This window comes from Astyanax mexicanus, chromosome 20, assembly GCF_023375975.1.
Source record: "Astyanax mexicanus isolate ESR-SI-001 chromosome 20, AstMex3_surface, whole genome shotgun sequence".
In the NCBI taxonomy this organism is placed as follows: Eukaryota; Metazoa; Chordata; class Actinopteri; order Characiformes; family Acestrorhamphidae; genus Astyanax; species Astyanax mexicanus.
The window spans coordinates 35941933-35955968 of record NC_064427.1 but is presented as its reverse complement, the minus strand read 5'-3'; positions in this window follow the sequence as shown (position 1 = coordinate 35955968).

Genomic DNA, 14036 nt, shown 5'->3' with positions numbered 1-14036 from the left:
TATATATATATAATTGAGTCTTTGTCTTTGTGATCTATCAAGAGCCACGGTATCCAGGGTAATGTCAGCATACCACCAAGAAGGACCAACCACATCCAACAGGATTAACTGTGGACGCTGTAAGAGGAAGCTGTCTGAAAGGGATGTTTGGGTGCTAACCCGGATTGTATCCAAAAAACATAAAACCACGTCTGATCAAATCACGACAGAATTCAATGTGCACCTCAACTCTCCTGTTTCCACCAGAACTGTCCGTCACCACAATAAATTATTGTGGTCTAAAACAAGGTGTTTCACTTTCATTGTCCAACCCCTGTATCTGTAATGTTCATTGTGTTACCACAGAAAAAAACGTTTCCAATAACAAATAATTCCCTCCTAATCCCCCCTAAACTGTATAAAATATGTCCTTTTTGGACATATACAAAACCCTTTTAAGATTTGCAAGATGCTTTCATTTTAAGAACCCTTTTTTACCAGGTAAAGGTAAATGTTTTATACATAGAATCACAGAATCACATAGAAACACAGTCCTAACATCCATGTAAAAATTTGAAGCAGCTTTGCTTTGCTTTTGCTTTGTCAGGAATGAACTATATGAGGCCTTTCCTCTGACCGGTGAAGTGGCTCAGATTAATAATACAATAAAACAGCTATAAAAATGCAATAAATCATGTAATCAGAATGACAGTACAGTGGTAGCCGGAGAAAACTGAGCTGCTCTGCATTTCAAATAAATCTCTTGAGAAACTGGGATGTGTTTGATTCACATACATTGATGTTATTTCAAAATGTCCATGGTAACAGTATTGTGTGTTAAATACAGTGGTGTGAAAAAGTGTTTGCCCCCTTCGTGATTTCTTATTTTTATTGCATTTTGTTTGTCACTCTTAAATGTTTCAGATCATCAAACAAATTTTAAATATTACTCAAAGACAATACAAATACAAACAAACACAAAATGCAGTCTGCTTTTAAATTAAGTTAAGTTAAGGTTTTTATTATTAATGCCAAGCTCAGACTATACAACATTTTTGTTCCTCACGATGTTCACTATATCAGATTAAATAGTTATCTTTGTTTTGTGTTGTACTCGGGGGAACTGGCAACACTACACGTTGGTCACCAACCAATCATCGCCCACGTCCTTGCGTGAGTTCGTAGATCATTGCGGCGGAGGAGCGTAGGATCTAGACGATCACGGCTACAGAAGCGCATTGCGTGATTTTAGCGCTTTTGTGCTCAGAAAAAAAAACTAAAAGAAGAGGAAGAAGAAGCGACTATGGACTCGTTCCTGGTTTGGTGACCCAAAGAGGACATCCCGGGCTTTGTGTAATTTACTCCAGAGAGAACTTGGGGTATGGTAAAGATGTAATAGCTACTTTAGCTAGGTTTCAGTGCCTGTAAACAGAATAGCTCATGGATAAAGTAGATTATTAGATGATTATTAGATTATTCTTCTGTTTCTCTGGTCCAGTGAACTGCAGGAGCACTGTCCAGCTTTCTTTTCCCACCTTTACATCTGTGCTCCACAGAACACTCTGTCTTCCTATTGGTCCGCGTCAGCTACACGATAAAATACAAAAAATTCTAACATATTTGTCTTTTCTTCAGATGCTCCGACGGCGTCACTCACGTCAAATTACTGCTCTTTACATGAACTCACACTACATGGTCACTGAAATTCGGATCTGACGCAGGCAATTTGTCAGCTCCGTCAAAATCGGGTCTAAATCGGGCTGAATTCTTGCAGTCTGATCCGGGCATAAATAAAAAAAACTGGCAGCAGCGATGCTTATCTGCTTGCTCTTATGGCCTACAACACTGTGGCTACGAGGCTTTTAACTATATATCAAATATAACTGAATACACAAAAACAGTTAGCCCTGGTGGACAAGACTCCCCAATGAAGGTGAGTTGTTAGGGGTGGAAGGACACGCCCATTATATAAAGAAATGATGTCATGGCCAAAACAGAAAACAGGAAAGATGCCACTTTTGTGTAATGTACTCATTTCTGTGAACTTTACCCAAACAAAGGGAGAGGAATTGAGTAGATATTACTATTACTACTAATGTTATTATTAACAGTCTATAATTGGGTGAAATTTAGGAATGTTTCGCATGTGGTAGATTTGATGCGTCAAAACACAGCGGTCATTTCTCGGGAAAAGTTCACTTAATCACTTCACTAAATCTGACCACCCACTTGTTCATTCATTGCTATGTTTGAAAATACAGGTCACAGATGTGTTGCTAGGACATCACAATATGCATTGGGCTCTATAATTTTACAATGGAACCGTTATATAGCTATCCAGCTAACAATTTTTGGTTAGTAGAACCTTTTCTGAATATTACTTTGAACTGGATGTTTCCTGGATGTTTTTAGAAACTTTAGACACTTTTATTTAAACTGGTAACTTTGCATGCACTTATGTCAGTGTTTTTTTTTTGTACTTTTAGTATTCCTCTAGCTGGGAGGCTATGTGAGAAAGAATATTACGTCACAGGTTTCTCAGGACATTCCTGGTGCATTTTTTCTTTAACATTATATGTTAACCTTCTTAAAAGCGGTCCCACTTTATAATAAGTGTCCCTAAGTACTCTGTAGTTACACGGTTACAATCCCTGTAACTACAGTGTAACTACTGATGAAGAACACATTGTTACAGATTAACTACAGAGGTACAGGTTATGTAATTACACATGTGTATTAAGGTTAATTTTGACTTGTGTAAGTACATATGTGTACTCAATCAGCCCTAATTACATACTAGACAATAGCTGTTGGATAAGTGTATACTCAACTTGTCACACACATTGTTACACATGTGTAAGTACACTTACTCTATCAGGTTATGTAATTTCACATGTGTATTAAGGTTAATTTTGACTTGTGTAATTACACATGTGATAGAGTAAGTGTACTTACACACATGTAACAATGTGTGTGTACTTACACATGTGTAATAGTGTGTGTGTGTGTGACAAGTTGAGTATACACTTATTCAACAGCTATTGTCTAGTATGTAATTAGGGCTGATTGAGTACACACGTTGTTACACATGTGTAAGTACACTTGCTCTATTACATGTGTAAGTACACTCACCCTGGTACACATGTGTAATTACACAAGTCAAAATTAACCTTAATACACATGTGTAATTACATAACCTGTACCTCTGTAGTTAATCTGTAACAATGTGTACTTCATCAGTAGTTACACTGTAGTTACATGGATTGTTACCGTGTAACTACATAGTACTTAGGGACACTTATTATAAAGTGGGACCCCATTGCTCACAGTGTAGAGTGTGTATATATGAATTCATAGAAACCTCATTCCTTAGCTTTATGCTACTGACTTTCTATCTGAAGGTAATTTCTCTTCTTCACCGCTTTGTGCTATCCATCAGCCTCCACCAGCTCATCTTCTTACAGAATTCACTTACTCCTCTATTGCCTGACAGTGAGAGCTGCCTATACAGGAGCTTTAGAGAGCATTCAGTGAGACCCAGCGCATTATAAATACATGACCTTTCGCTATTGATGTGTTAGAAAGTAAGAGATCTCTGTTGCTGCGTTTGACAGAATCTTTCTTTCTGTTTTTTATTTTATTTTATTTTTTTTTGTTGAGGGGTGCAGGGGGGTAAATCACATTTATCTAACACGTGCATAGAAGATTAGAGGCCTTACAGGGCGGGTAAGACTAGCCGCATCACTCAGCCTTGAAGGCTGTCTCTCCTCACCTTGCGCTCCATCAGTTAAACACCTAAACAGCCTCCGACGTGCCCACCGCCGGCGAGGCTCCCCTGTCATTTCATTTAAACATTTCCTGCTGCTCTCCGAGCCCCTGCTTTAAATCTCTGCTTTAAATCTTTGTCCTATCCCCCCCTCGGGAGCACGCTCTATCAGATAGGGGAGGGCCGGATTTATCATGCGTGATCCCTCGGCTCTGTAAATAATCCGTGACTGTTCATCAGGACTGAGACAACACTAATTTAGCTAATCTGGCCTCCGACAGGGGCAGCAAGCCTCCAACTATTAACTGTAATGAACTGCAGAGGGGATTGCAGGAAATGTCATGAGCAAAGACACATTAGAGGTGAAAACTAGAAAAATTAAAGTGCAGTAAAATAGTATTTGTCCCCCTATCCCCCAAAATTCTTTGTTTTTTACGATTTTCAAACCCCTTAAAAGGCTTTGTCTTGTATACAGGCTACAGGTGTGAGTAATACAAAACCCTTTTTTTCAGCAGGGTTGGAAATCTCCTACAGGACACTTGGAGAAGCTGCCTGTTCACTCTCCGCTCCACTTAGTAATTCCAGATCAGTAACAGAAATAAACCCACATTCTGCAGGTTTAAAAATAGATGTAAAAACTAGACAAATACAATGAAACTAAAGATTTGGAGGACAAGAACTGTTTGATTTGTATTCAGGAAAATATTGATTTAAAAAGTTTTGGAAAGAGACAATTTTATGATTTTATTCATTATATTTTGACATTAGCAGATTTACTTAAATATTTTTTTTTCTATTTTCTATTACAATTACAATTATGCCTTTTAGTAGCGCTCCTTATCAAACATGAAAGCGTTTTAGGTAATGCTTGAATTAACTGTGATTAATCACATTATTTAAAAAGCTAAGTTCATTTTCACTACTAGCCACAACCAGGTCTTACTACAACCCAACCTGTAGAATCAATTAATCACTTAAATAGATCCTGAATGACAACATGAAGCAACTAAAAGATATCAGAAAGCAACACATTATGCCCCAACCTGAAGAAACTCAAAAACAGATAAGAAAACAATCCATTTCTATAGCTTTGGGACTCCACAGTGAACCACAGTAAGAGCAATTATTTGCAAATTAAGAAAACATAAAACACTGTTGAACCTTCCCAGTGGCTGGCCTACTAAAATTGCATGGACTACTCATCCAGAAGGTCACAAAAGAACCCAGAACAACATTTAAAGAACTGCAGGTCTCACCCGCCTTGACAGTTAAGGTCAGTGTTAATGATTCAATAATAAGCAAGAGACAAAATGAGGCAAAATGGGAGAGTTTCAAGGCAAAAAACACTGCTGAACAAAAATAACACAAAGGCCCGTCTCACATTTGCCAACAAACCTCTTGAAGATCCCTATAGGATTTTGGCAAAATAAAACTGATAACACATCATTTCAGAAAAAGAACATCATACTGAATGTAAAACATGGTGGTGGTAGTGTGATAGTATGGGGCTGCTTTGCTGTTTCAGGGCCTGAACAACTTGCTGTAATAGATTGAACCAGGAATCCTGCTGTTTACCAGACAATCCTGAAGGAGAATGGTTCGGCAATCAATTTGTGACCTCAAGCTCAGGTGTGCTTGGGTTTTGCAGCAGGACAATGATCCAAAACTGAACTTTTCAAGTATTTTTATAAAATAAGAAAAGAAAATGTATTATTATTATGGATTCAATTCAATTAGTTGTTTATACTTAAAATAGTAAGTTGGTGACTAAATTCAGTGAGCTGAAAGTTAGTGTAAAATGTAATGTTTTACTCAACATTTTCAGGTAAATTAAAAAAACAAGTTAAGAAAAAGTAATTTATTAAGTTTGTTCCTGGGAGCAACCACGCATGCCCTGTGCCATCTCTGCGCATGCCCCGTGATACGTTCGGTCAGACCGCGGGAGAGACGGTTGTGTGGCTTGCCCTGGCCTGCAAATTTGACTTCGCTCCAGACTGAAGTAAGTCTCTGAATGTTTCAAACAATGTCTGAACTTTAAAGCTATAACATGATTGAGGGTAAAATTGTAGCTCTGTTTTGTTGTTATGAGAACATGGAGCCAAGTTAATAGTTATGGTAAGGCTTAAGATTTTAGCTAGTGTAGCGAACTAGCTGGGTATGTTAGCTCGCTAGCTCACACTAGCTAACATTAGCTAGTTTAACTAACTTTTCAACCCTAGAATCTGCTTCCGTAAAGCCCAATCGAACGTGACGTGAAAATGTGTACCGTAAATTGGCAGAGAAATGTGGTTGTGCCTTGTTCTCACTAAATGGGCAGCATAACTTAGAGTGCAACGCTAGCTAACTAACTTAGTTAGAAGTGGTGTGGTGTTGGGTTTAGTGGAAAAAAAAAACTTTTTTACACAGGGCTCAATTGCTTTGAATATTTTTCCCCCTTAGAAAATTAAATTATTATTGAAAAACTGATTTTATATTTATCCAGGTTATATTTGTCTGATATTAAAATATGTCTGTTAATCTAAACAAATTCAAGTATTTTTATAAAAAAAGAAAAGAAAATTTATTATTATTATTATGGATTCAATTCAATCTAACAGATTTTCAATATTCTACCTATTTTTATCAACATATATTGCACTGCAGCCCTCTGCACAGAGTGCATCCATTAACGGAGGTTCTTCTCCTTATTTGCTTTGTTCCTGAGTGCCTTCAAGCTAAATATAGAAGCCGCTCCGCATGAAGATCATCCCGACTAATGAAGTCCATACAGTGATACACTGACAATACCCTGCTTTTATGGAGCTCATTAATCCTATAACTCTCTTCAGAGCACTGAGGTATATGTAACGTCTCTGTTCACAAAAAAAATAATAAGGTTAGATGGTGTATGAGCTTTACATTTCTCAGTTCAGTCTCAATGATCACCAGGCAATAAATATAAAGTAAAATATTACAAAGCATGCATTCTTACGGTATGACATTCGTCATCTTGAATTCTATTATAATGCATTTATATATCTATACTGTAAAAATACCATATTGGAATGGTTGTTTTTATAAAAACGTAGCTTTACAGACAGCTGGTTCCCTTTGTTTTAGCCAACTACAAACCCAAAACATTATGCAGCATTGCATGACAAATATTGGCCATATTTGCAGTCAAACAAAGCTAAACATCTTGAATTATTGCACAAGGAGTGGCGGAAGGTTATTCAAAAGCAGTGTGAAAGACTAGTGGAGAACATACCAAGATAGAACAGAGTTCTAAATTGTTGTTATTAATCTAATTTTAACTTGTTTTCTTTTAATTATTTGAGGTCTGAAAGCTCTACATCTTTTTAGTTATTTTGACCATTTCTCATTTTCTGCAAATAAATGCTCTAAATGACAATATTTTTACATGAAATTTGGGAGAAATGTTGTCTGTATTTTATTGAACAAAACAGCATTTTACATTTTACACAAACACATACCTATAAATAGTTAAATTACATAATCTGATCATTTTGAATTGGTCTTTTAATTATGATGTTGATTTATAGAATATTTGGTACAGCTAATTGAGCAGCATTATGGGGTTTCGATGAGGAAAGTAATTCACGGCAGTAACGAAAATGTAACGACATTTTTCTTTATCGTTTAGCTTTATGTCAATTGAATTCAACATATTGAGAGATGCTGAACATTGAAAGTGAATTGAAAGTGTCAATTGCTTAAATAAAATTGATCAGAATAATCAAAACAATATTCTGTAATTAACTGCAAATAATCACACTTGTTCTTTGTAGGATGCAAGTTTTTATAGTGGATATTTGAATTAAAATAAAAAATAATGTAATAAATGTAAAATGCAATTATATTTATAGTAGTGTTGTCAATTGAAGTAGTTCTAGTATATACTTGTATATATATATATATATATATGAAGGGAGAAACTTTTGGATAGAGGAATCTTTTTTTTTACTTCATTTTAAACATCTCAGCTTGGTTGTAAGATTTTCTGAATAAGAACTTATTTTGCTGAGTATAAAAACGTCAGAAAGTGTTTGGTATTGCACGCATGCTCACAATGGGGGGATGACCATTTAAATGGCATGGGGGAAATATATAAATGACAAACCATCAAACAAAGCAGAACTGCTTGAATTTTTGCACCTGGAGTGGCGTAAGTCCTTCAAAAACAGTGTGAAAGCCTGGTGGAGAGCATACCAAGGTGTAAAATCCGGGTCATTTCACCAAATATGTATTATTAATTACAGGAGTGCTGCATTTTACAGTACTGGGTGTAAATACTGGAGTAAATATAATTACTGAGTCATGACTGTGCCAATTTCCTAACCCCACTCATTAGAATTCCCCTATCACTAGTTGTGCCCTCAATACTTGGAGTGAAGACTAGCACATGCCTCCTTTGATACATGTGAAGTCAGCCACCATTATTTTTATTTTTTTTTGCAACCGCCGCTGATGTAGCATCATTGGAGGAAAGCGCAGCGACCCAACTCAAGAATAAATCAGCTATTAGACCCCTGTGCTGACTGACATCATCTTATTAGTGATGTGGGTGGGGAGAGAGCGCCATCTACCCACCGAGAGAAAGCATAGCCAATTGTGCTCTCTCAGACATCTATCAGTCGGGAAAAGGATATAAAGTCATTTCTAAGGCTTTGGGACTTCATTGAACCTCAGTGAGAGCTATTATTTACAAATGGAGAAAACATGGAACACTGGTGAACCTTCCCAGGAGTGACTGGCCTACCAAAATTACTCCAAAAGGGCATGAACAACTCATCCAGGAGGTCTCAAATAAACTCAAAATAATCTTTAAACTAAAATTGCAGGTCTCACTCGCCTCAGTGAAGGTCAGTGTTCTTGATACAATAATAAGAAAGTTCTAAGGCGAACTCAGTGGCAACGTCTTGGTCCGCTGCATGCTATGTGTTTGTTTATACTGATTATAATTTTTTTAGTGATCTAATACTATTTTTTCTTTGAGTTTTAAAAAGTACTTTTCATTTTAAATAAAACTTTTATGTCCTTATCCATCTTCCAGAGAGTTTTTCCTTCTGCGAAAGAAAAACACCAACTCAGAAAACGTTCTGGCCCTGAAGAACCTCCCATGGATCGAGCCCCATATTTACAGGGCAGAGGTGAGCTCCGCCGGGACTCCAGCTGTGCCAGATGCTCTTTGAGGTCAGGACTCACTTAGAATGCAATTGGCTGCTCACTGGGTGGGAGGGACAGCAGGGGAGCAACACACCATCCGATCACGTTGCTTGCCTGCTCGCGGCGGACGTACAATCATGTAATTAACGTTCCTCAAGCATTCTGACCCCTGTCTCTCCCCGGAGTGATGATGACAATGCCGTCAAGGATGACGGTTCACAATTCTATAAATCCAAAGGATCCTCCGTCCTGTCACGGCCTGTCACAGCACCCTTCAGAACGAATGGTGACCATCAATATGAGCCATTACAGCAGAAAGCCCGCGGGATTTCAGGGTGGCATTACTTTAATTAATGGATCAATTATTTCACATCGTTCTGTCCTACATTTTTGCCCCATGATGCTCTGATAATGTATAAGACTGGTCAGCCACCTGCTTAGAGTATAATGGAGCAGAAATCAGAACAGGACATAACCTTCATGCTTGACCTGAACACTGTGGAAAAAAGAGACATATTTCCCCAGCTCCCAAACCCCAAGCTCCCACACCAATGACTTCGCTTTTCATCATCGTTAACTCTCCTATGGAATTCTGGTCAAATTTGACAGATTTACACTTTTTAACAAGTTTTCTGTCTGAAAAATAAACCAGAGAGAAATTTGTGTAGATTAACATCCAGCATTCACTGAAATGTTTTTTTTTTTTAGAATTACAGTTTTGTTTACTTAACTTAGCTGAGCTTTACAGATCCAGCGGTGAGACCTTCTGAAGTAGAAGGAAACATTTTGTTTCTCACATATATAATCTGGAACACCTTATGTATAAAAATAGACCAGAAAATCGACTTTATTGATAGTGCACCTTAAAATCCGGTGTACCTTATATTGTAAAACATACGGTAAAGACAAAAAAATACTTTAAGAAACGAAGGTCAGTTAATCTGAAACATTTCAAAGAACTTTAAATTTATTCTCAAGTGCAGTCGTAAAAATGTTATGATGAAACTGGCACTCATCAGGACCACCCCAGAAAAGGAAGACCAAGAGTAATCAGGATAAGTTCATCAGAGTTACCAGCCTCAGAAACCGCAAGTTAACCGCAGATAAGTGTAGTAACACTTTTAAGTTAATACATGATTCCTTATGTGTTCCTTCATAGTCTGGATGACTTCAGTATTAATAAAAAATATCCGTCCAAACTTTTGACTGGTACTGTATATACATATTTCGTGATCTGTGTTGAAGATCCAGAACCAGAACAAAACCATTCCTGCATTCTGACCACAAATTCTAACAATCTAACATTAGAAGTTTTCAAAGGAACATCTACCCAAGCCTGCTGTATACTGGAAACAATTCCTGTCAGATTCATGTGCCTATTATTTTAGATGCTTTAGCCACCACTGTACACTGTAGTTCATTACAGGAAGCAGATAATGTGTAGTACTTTTAGTAATACTTTGCTGCACAAGCCTGAAGTAGAGTTACAACCAGTCTTTCAACCACTAACACAGAATGTGTGATTGACAGGTTCCTGTCAGTTTGAATCCCCATCTTCCTGAAGGGGAAGAGTCAGAGCTGCATTGGAACATTTGTACTCTTTAGCTAGGTTTTTGTAAAGTGTCTTTTTAAAATGAAAACTTTGCATATTCTTACAGGAAAAACAAAGTAATTAAAACTTTAATTCCAAGTAAGGATGGAAGTTTATCCAATTATTATGGAAACCAATGCTATTACTGTTTCTGTAATGAATCAGTCTTCACAATAAGAAAAGTAAGTACAGATTTGTACTTAAAAGAGTACAAAGCTTGTCGCTGGGGCTGTACCTTATATTGAGGTACAAAAAGTACCTTTCAGTGAAAGTCCTTTTTTGTACCCGTGTTTTTTGTGCCAGTAAAGATTATAAAGGTTATAAACATTATCATCAACTAAATATGGCTCAAAAACTTGATGATCCAAAATTGTCTGGCTTTCAAATAAAAAATGTGCAATTAAATTATATATTGTTTATTAGTACATTGATGCAGAATACTGAATGTACCTTTTGGCTGCAGGTTAAATGGTACAAATCTGTACTTATTGCTGTTAGAAATTACTTTGTACTTCAGAGGGAACAAATCTGACCCTGTAAAGACCAGTATTGAACCTTTGAGGGTACAATTATGAAGAGTGTACCTTTGAGTACAAAAAAGTACTCATATCGTACCTCTGTTTTTTAGAGTGCTGTTTAGATGTTTAATTTACGACTTCTTATTATTTTTTTTATGGTATTTTTGAACTTTTTACTTATTTTACTCTGACCTGGCCCTTCATTATGCAAATCTTATCTTTATCTTGCATCTACCGTCTTCAGAAAGATTTCCTATACTTGATTAATGTGGATTGTAAAGGATGTTTTTTTTAAGTCTACCTTGGTTGGTCCAGGCCTTCAGACTTTTCAATGTAGTCCAAACCAAAATATCAGATGTGGAAATGACATCAGTTGTAAAGTTGTGAAGAGGTAGAGTTGGTATACAGTGAATAGCTCTATTTGAATAATGTTCTAATACATATTATATCACAAACTACTCAACTAAGTAAGAAAAAAGACAATACTTTAAAAAATGGAGGTCAGTCAATCTGAAAAAATTAAAGAACTTTGAAAGTATCCTTGTGATGAAACTGGCTCTCATCAGGTCCGGCCCAGAGAAGGAGGAATAAGAGTTTCCTCTGTTGCACAGGAAAAGTTCATCAGAGTTACCAGTCTAAGAAACCGCAAATTAACAGCAATAAATTAAATTATTCCTTTTGTCAGTGTTTTTCAAAATGTGGTGCAGGAAGTTTTAGTTTGGTCAGTGGTGATACATGGTCTAAAACGTTTGTGAACCACTGTCGTATGTGTTCCTTCACAGTCTGGATGACTTCAGTATTAAAGAGGCACTAAACCATAAACCATATTTCTTCAATAATAGCTGAAATGTGTTACTTTTGAAGTTGTAAAACATACCAGTCCTGCTTATATTTTTTATAAACATTTCCAAACCTTTAAAAAATGTTTTAATTGTGGTCATTTCCGCCTCTGCAGTGCCCTCACAGGTTCAGATGTGCTATAGGTGAGGATGATGTGTCCATGTACATTGGTATGTGGATACTTACAATGTGCAAATCAGTCAAACAATTATACCGCTCCACTGCACATGGTGAAGACAATCTGCTGCGGTTTAAACTGAGCACGATTTTGAAGGTGGCATGGTTGTTGGTCCCAGACGGGCTGATATGATTATTTCAGAAACTGCTGATCTACTGGGAATTTCACGCACAACCATCTCAAGTCAAGTCAAGTCAAGAGGCTTTTATTGTCATTACATCTGAGTACAGGTACACAGTGTGATGAAATTTTGTTCCTCCGGAACCATGGTGCAACATAGAACCACAAGCAATAGACAACATAAAGTGCAGGAGTGACGACAACATAAAATGATAAAATTATAACACTAAATAACAATAAATACAATAAATACAAAAGACGAGACAATTTAAAGACAGGACAGTGCAGTACCGATACGGTATAATAAAGTGTATAGTGGGGATAAGGTGCAGAGATGTGTGACATACTGTAACATATAGAACATATATAATCACAGCAGTTACTGAGGTAGAGTTTATAGTTTTTAAGAGTGCAGCAAATAAAGTCATGTCAGCCTCTGTGTGCTGACTGGGTGTGTGTGTGTGGGTGAAGTTCAGTTCTTTGTGAGTGTAAAGGGGGGGGGTGTACAGTTTAGTTTTGTGTAAAGGGGGGGGGGTGTACAGTTTAGTTTTGTGTAAAGGTGGGGGGGGTGTACAGTTTAGTTTTGTGCGAGTGTGTTGGGTGAGTGGTGGGTGGGGTGGGGGTTCAGCTCTGTCTCTGTGCGTTGAGAAGTCTGACTGCCTGGTGGATGAAGCTGTTGCAGAGTCTAGTAGTGGAGGCTCGGATGCTCCTGTATCTTCTGCCGGACGGCATCAGAGCGAAGAGTCCGTGTGAGGGATGGGTGGGGTCGTCCACAATGCTGGTGGCTTTGCGGATGCAGCGTGTGGTGTAGATCTCAGTGATGGAGGGAAGAGAGACTCCGATGATTTTCTCAGCTGTCCGCACTATCCGCTGTAGGGTCTTGTGGTCTGAGGTGTTGCAATTCCCAAACCAGACGGTAATGCAGGTGCTCAGGATGCTTTCTACAGTGCCTCTGTAGAACATGGTGAGGATGGGGGGTGGGAGATGTGCTTTCCTCAGTCTCCGCAGGAAGTAGAGGTGCTGCTGGGCTTTCTTGGTTATGGAGCTGGTGTTGAGGGACCAGGTGAGGTTCTCTGCAATGTGAACACAGAGGAACTTGGTGTTATCCACAATTTCCACAGCAGAGCCGTTGATGTTCAGCGGGTGGTGGACACCTGGAGCTCTCCTGAAGTCAACAACCATCTCCTTGGTTTTATCCACGTTAAGAGATAGGTTGTTGGTTCTGCACCAGTCCGTCAGCCACTGCACCTCCTCTCTGTATGCTGACTCGTCGTTCTTGCTGATGAGGCCAACTACAGTTGTGTCATCAGCGAACTTGATGATGTGGTTTGAGCTGTACTTTGCAGTACAGTCATGAGTCAGCAGAGTGAACAGCAGTGGGCTGAGCACACAGCCCTGGGGGGCGCCGGTGCTCAGTATGGTGGTGCTGGAGGTGTTGTTTCCAATCCTGACTGATTGTGGTCTCTCAGTCAGGAAGTCTAAAACCCAGTTGCAGAGGGAGGAGTTCAGGCCCAGCAAGCTCAGTTTTCTGATCAGATGCTGAGGGATGATGGTGTTGAATGCTGAACTGAAGTTGATGAACAGCATTCGAACAGTCTTTGTTGTCCAGGTGGGTGAGAGCCAGGTGGAGCGCAGTAGAGATGGCATTGTCTGTTGATCTGTTTGGACGATACGCAAACTGCAGAGGGTCCAGTGAGGACGGGAGCTGGTTTTTGATGTGCCTCATGACCAGCTTCTCAAAGCACTTCATGATGATGGGAGTAAGTGCAATGGGACGGTAGTCATTAAGGCAGGACACTTGAGACTTCTTCGGCACAGGGACGATGGTGGTCGTCTTGAAGCACGTCGGCACGATTGCAGTACTCAGAGAGATGTTGA